Genomic DNA, 6450 nt, shown 5'->3' with positions numbered 1-6450 from the left:
ATTGATTAAATTATATGATTTATTTTTGCTCTCTCTCTCTCTGGCCTACTAGGTGCTTTTTCTTTTTTTGATAACACCTACAAGGTGCATATAATGAATGTGTGAGGTCACCTTCACAAAGATTCTGAAATGGAAATTGGATTTGCCAGTGCCAAGTGTACACTATTAAGCAAGCCTTTCTTAGTTTATCCCTGACTTTTGTGTTCATTTTTGAAATACAAATGGATATTAACCAATAGATGCACGTGTATGCTACAAAATCCGACAGACATAACTTCTTGAGCTGGAGAATTATAGATGTATAGCTCTAGCTAGGTAAGAATTAATGGTAACTTAATGGCAAGGATATCAAGCCATAAAAGCCTACTGTGAAGTGTACGAGTTATAGTTGAATACTTGAATTATGATCCCATGAAGACGTCTCCTGTTAAGTAGCTGGATTATAAACGGAGGGTTACTAGTTATATGCGATTAAGAGAGCCATAAATAATAACAATTAAGTATACGGATTGTAGCTGGATTATAGACGGAGGGTTACTAGTTATATGCGATTAAGAGAGCCATAGATAATAACAATTTATAAATGGATAATGATACTAAAATTTTGGAATTTCAAACCAGTTTAGAGAAAAATATTCTTCAAACTCAGTATATGGCGATTCATAAAACCATCCACGTGTACTTTAAACTATTTAATAAGTTAGGTATGTTACTTGTTTTTAAATGATACATGTGAATGGTTTTATAAGTCATTGAATTGTCATGTAATGAGTTAGCTAGAGGAAAACTTTGTCTGTTAAATTTTTATAAAAACATATAACAAATGTATAATGCAAGTGTACATGCATGAGTATGAGACTGGACTACTATGCCTTCTTGAGATAGAAATTGAAAGGGAAAAAAAAAGTAGTTTTATTGGGGAGAAATTTTTTTTTTTTTGCGATGAAGATTGGGGAGGAAACAGCTTGTGGAGACTCCAAGAGAGACTTTAATGGTGAGTTTGGGAGACTCTCAGAGAGGACTTATTATAAGTTACCTCTATACCTTTGCGTTTGATCTAAATTTCATTATATTAATTTATCAAGTTCTTGATGATTTTTCTTATGGAATTTTCACTCACAGGTAGCATATCCATGATATATATTATAACAAAACATTTCAAAATTGCGTCAATGTGTGGAGATTTATCAACATGAAATTCAAGCAATTAATGTAGGTAACTCCAAAAACTTTTCAACGTAAGCAAAAAGAGCTGCAACGGGAGCAATGTTTTGGTGGGATTGGTGGAGGATGAAAGTAGAAGCTGTGACCTGCAAAAAAGGCCAAATGCCCTACTTGAACAGGAAGAGATTATGTGGCATCAAAGGTCACTACAAAAAAAAGGTCATCTGGCCGCGTTTTTAAAATGCGGCTATATGGTAAAAAAACGTGGCTATAACCTATAGTCACGTTTTTTTAGGCCACGGTTTCTAATGTGGCCTAAAACCTGTGACTATAGGACTGATGGTCCTATGGCCGCACTTTTTAACCGCGGCCTAAGCCCGGATCCTATAGCCCCGTTTAAAACGCGGCCTAAGGGTACGGGCATAGGCCGCGTTTTTAAATGCGGCCTAAGCCTTTACCCTTAGGCCGCGTTTTAAACGCAGCCCAAGGTTGAACCTTAGGCCACGTTTAAAACGCAGCCCAAGGTTGAACCTTAGGCCGCGTTTAAAAAGTGCGGCCATACCTCCCATGGTGACGGCCTGTGACACTCGTTTAAGCCGCGTTTTAACCGTGGCCTAAGGTTCTGGTCTTAGGCCGCGTTTAAAACGTGGCCTAAGTTTTTGGTCTTAGGCCGCACTTAAAATGCGGCCTAAGGTTCTGGTCTTTGGCCGCGTTTTAAACGGTCGTGGATGCAGTGGCTGTGTGAGATCTAGAGTGATTAGAATACAAAGCTCTTTTACGTTAAGGTATCCTAGCAAAGACAAAGAAATTTAATCATTGGGTTAAAATTGAAGGATAACAATGAATAGTGGTTTGAGGATCTTGACAATATCACAAGAACAGCCACATAATTCTTCGAGCATATCTATTCAACATCCCATCCAACTAGTATTGAGGTAGTGCTAGAAGTGATTGGTTCAATCGGTTGAGTGTGACTGATGTGATGAATGCGACTCTAATAGCTATCTTCACGCTAGATGAAGTCCACCACACCTTGATGCAGATCAGCAGATATGTACCCAACAAAGGCACCTAGCCCATACGATATGCCCCATCCCCCCATTTTTACCAAACATTTAGTTTGGTCTTTAGAATGTGTTGATGTGGCGTGTTGATTGTTTAAAATTACACTATTAACCGTGTTGTATCCGTATCACACCCATGTCATAGTCAAATTTGATAGATCTCATAACTCGTAAGTTTTACAATATGAACAAGAAAACCATGAACGAAAAGCCCATTATAAATAAAAGATCATTCTAACCTATAAAAAATTTTGTCTAATGATTCCTTCCGTAGTTTTAGGCTTCGTTTAGGAGTTCATAAGGGAATGGAATGGAATAAAATGATTATAAGGGAATGGAAAAGAAAGGAATGAAATGGAATGTATTTAAGTAAGGGAAAGGAATGAAAAATAATAGAATGGAATGGAATTAAGTAAACTTGATTGGATGTTTTAAAATAAAGGAATGAAAATGAATGGAATGTAAGTAATCTTGTTTGGAAGTAACATGGAGGGAATGGAATGAAATCATTTTATGACAATATTACTATTAGACCTCTATTTTAAAATAAAGAGTTGAATATATAGGGGTATTTTGGGAGTTTTAGTAAAAAATTCATTAAATCTAATTTTATTCTCTCTCATTCCTCCCAATTTCAGGGGAAATGAAAATTTGAAATTTTAAGGGAATAGAGAGGAATGAGTGTTCTCTCCCACCCATTCCATTTCCTCTCACTTAAACTCTCAAACAAGGGAATAGACTTTCCATTCCCTCTATTAAAACTCCCAGACAAGGAAAGGGAAGAATATTCTAAAATTATTCTTTTTATTCCTTTTTATTCCATTCCATTCCCTCCTCCCAAACGAGGCCTTAGAGTCTCATATGGGCTTTCCATAATCAGGTTATAAGGCCACTTCCAGTCCACAATTTGTTCCATGGAAAATTTTAGGCTTTAAAGTTTAATCTAAGGGTCCGTTTGGTTGGATGAGTGAAAAAGCAAAAGTATAGAAAATGGTGAGATGATGGAAAAGTGAGAGGATAGAAAAGATTTTATTTTCTCTCCTATTTGTTTGGTTGGGAGTGAAAAAGTAGAGGGATGGAAAAAAATGAGTTTGAATAAATTTACTTATATACTCTTGTTAAAAAATGATACCCAATTAAAAAAAAAAAAAAAGTGACAAATAACCACAAAAAAGAGCAATCACCCAAATTTATTAAAAATAAATAAAAATCATGTCCAAAAACAAAAACACGTCTAGTTTAAAAAAAAAAAAAAAAGGGTAATGTTACTGCTAGGGAGAAGAAAAAAAAAATAAAGGTAACTTGAAGAAGCCCATGTGCACATGCATATGGGCATTTTTGTCAATCAAGAAAAAATTCATCCCCATTTAGTTTTTTCTCTATTTTGGGGAGAAAACTTTTGGTGGGCTCGGGAAGAAAACACTTGAGTCCTACTATTTATTTTCCTTCATCCCCACCCTACCAAACACACTCCAAAAAAGTTTTTCTTCCTATTTTCTCTCCAAAGTTTTCCATCCACCCTGTTTCACCTTCAAACAAATACACCCTAAGGTTATTGAGATTTGAGACCACTCCGCTCATTAATGTAAGATGCTAGCCATAATTGCCTCGCCTCTCTACCCACCTATTTGTTAAATTGGCAGACGAGGGAGATGTGCCTGCCTAACGCCACTTCGCATTTTTAACAAAATCATTCTTTTAGCAAAGGGAATTACTAAGGAAAAAAAAATCATGTTAAACCATATTTTAATTTTTAACAAAAAGCTGCTAACTTTGAAAATTAGAATAATTGAGTTATATTGTTTAAATTAGACTAAACCTTCTTCTCAAAAAAAAAAAAAAAAAAAAAAAATTAGACTAAACCTGCATTGCTAATTTTATTAGAAAAATTGCACCTAGTAATATATTCATCAGGTGAAATGATGTCATCCCGCTCTAAGTGTGCGTTTGGATGCAGATGAAAAAACTAAATTATTTTACTATTCAACTTATTTTTGCTACTATTCACGGATCCCACTACATTTTTTGGTACTATTCATGGGTTTCACTGTACTATTTCAGTTAACTTTTACCTTTATCTACAATACTTTCAGTAAAAAGTTTTTAATTTCAGCAAAATAAGCAGTTCTCAAACAGACCCTAACTGTGAATGAACCTTAATAAGGTTGTCACCTTGTTGTACACTTCCAATGGCTTTGATATTATTTGTTAGGGAGATAGCACTTTTAAGGTATTCTAATTAAAGCCTTAATATAACATGCATGAATACCACTTAATCTAAAAATTTAAACATAAGGATTTCAGCAAAATTATGTCATATTATTTTCTCTAAATTTTTATTTTATTTTATTTTTATTTTTATTTTTTTTTATTACATGTGAGACTTTTGCTCATACGTGTATACTCATTAGGTGAAACATCAACCACACTAAGTTACTAGCATAAATAAAAATTCATAATTAAATAGACGAAAAAAGTGGACATGCAGTACCTAGTTTTATATTGTAGGCACACTAATCAAATTCTAAAAAATTATAACATAAAATGGCCCGTATGACACTCATATGATATGGGTACGACACAGATATTACATGGGTACAACGCCCTAATTGAAGGGTCTATTTGTATACTGCTGATTTTGTTGAAAACTAAAAACATTGTAGCAAATAATTTTAAAATGCCAGCTGATTATTTTTGGGGCCGATTACTGTAGCTCAACTGAAAGTATTTTAGGGTCACGGTTATTTTTTTTATTTTTTTTTATTTTCACTCATCTCCCACCCTAACACCTGTGTCTTCGAGAAGAGAAGTCCACACCCACCAGAGAAATCCACGAGGAAGACAATTTGGTTCGACGCCGGCAAAGAGCTCAAAAGAGAAATTCACGAGGAAGACAACCCAGTCCGACACCTGACGAAGATCAAGTTCCCTCTGGTGTACACTTCCTTCCATAAACCCATTTCACTCTCTTCCCCAATTTCACTCCTCTCCCACCCATGACAATACTCCTTGAAACTTGAAATGAATGGTAGTTGGGAACTGGGACACACGTGAAAGAGAAGCTGAATTAGCATGAGCTCAAAAACCAGAAGCAAAAAAAAAAAGCGAAACCCACTTCCCTTAGGTGAGTTTTCTCAAAAAAAAAAAAAAAAATTCACTATTTTCTATATTGTTTTGTTCTTATTTCAGTTCTTGTTAATGGGTTTCTTTTCATTTGCTAGAATTTAGTTCATTTGATTTGGTAGAGTGCAAGTTTAGTCCTCTCTATTTATTAGTTACTTTGCTTTTTTACAAAATTTTGATCTTTAGGCCATGTTTTGATTGATTGAATTGCTAATAGTCAGTCAGTCAACAATAGTAAATTGGATGTTGTGAATGTGAATCTATAGCCTAGCATGGGGTTTAGTTTCTAGGTGTTGCACTTGAACTTTCTTGGTTACTGTTTTTGTCATTTTCTCCACTGAGCTAAGAGAGGGCACTGTTCGGTTTTTACTTTACCACTTTCTTGGAGAATGTTTGGTACAATTCTGATTGAATATTTGATCTTTCAATCAAAAATTGAGATTGTTCGCTTGGGAAGTTGGTGGCTATTGAATACAACTGTCCACTCTAGCAATTTTGAATGTATCCCACCATTTTACCATGAATTTCTCTTGAGACTAAGATTTATTAATGGTGAATTTGGAATGATTACATAATTCCAGTGGGGGAATTCGTGGGAGAGTAAAGTTCAAATAAAATTTCAAAAGAGATGGGAGATTTTTGTAAATTGATGATAGATTAAATGAACCAAAGGCCCATTTTTGAAAAGCCTCATTAATATAAGATCCATGGACATGGTCAAGAATTTTTTGGATAGGGGCAAAAATAGTCCACCATTCAAGAAACTACTTAGGAAGAGGCATATTTTAGGCATTCTTGTATCGAAATGGTAGTACCAAGAATGGCTCATTAGTCATTTCTTTATTTTGAATATAAAACACTTTAAACCATGCATCCATGTACTTCTGGTAACCGTAAAATTGAGGATCAAATTTACTTCAAAATCTTTTTCTTTTTGGTGTCTCCCTAGAGGGATGGATTGAGTTCTGTTTTGATTGTACACTTATGTGGTATATTTGAGTTTGGTCACTAGTCTCTAGGTTGTGGGTAATGATTTCAGAGTCTCTATCAACTAAGTTGAGCTCATAATTTTTTTTTTTTTCTTGAATTCGCTGGGAAA

The sequence above is a fragment of the Quercus lobata genome, chromosome 5 (assembly GCF_001633185.2).
Source record: "Quercus lobata isolate SW786 chromosome 5, ValleyOak3.0 Primary Assembly, whole genome shotgun sequence".
NCBI classification, from domain to species: domain Eukaryota; kingdom Viridiplantae; phylum Streptophyta; class Magnoliopsida; order Fagales; family Fagaceae; genus Quercus; species Quercus lobata.
The sequence above is the reverse complement of the archived record's forward strand: the minus strand, read 5'-3'. Positions refer to the sequence as shown.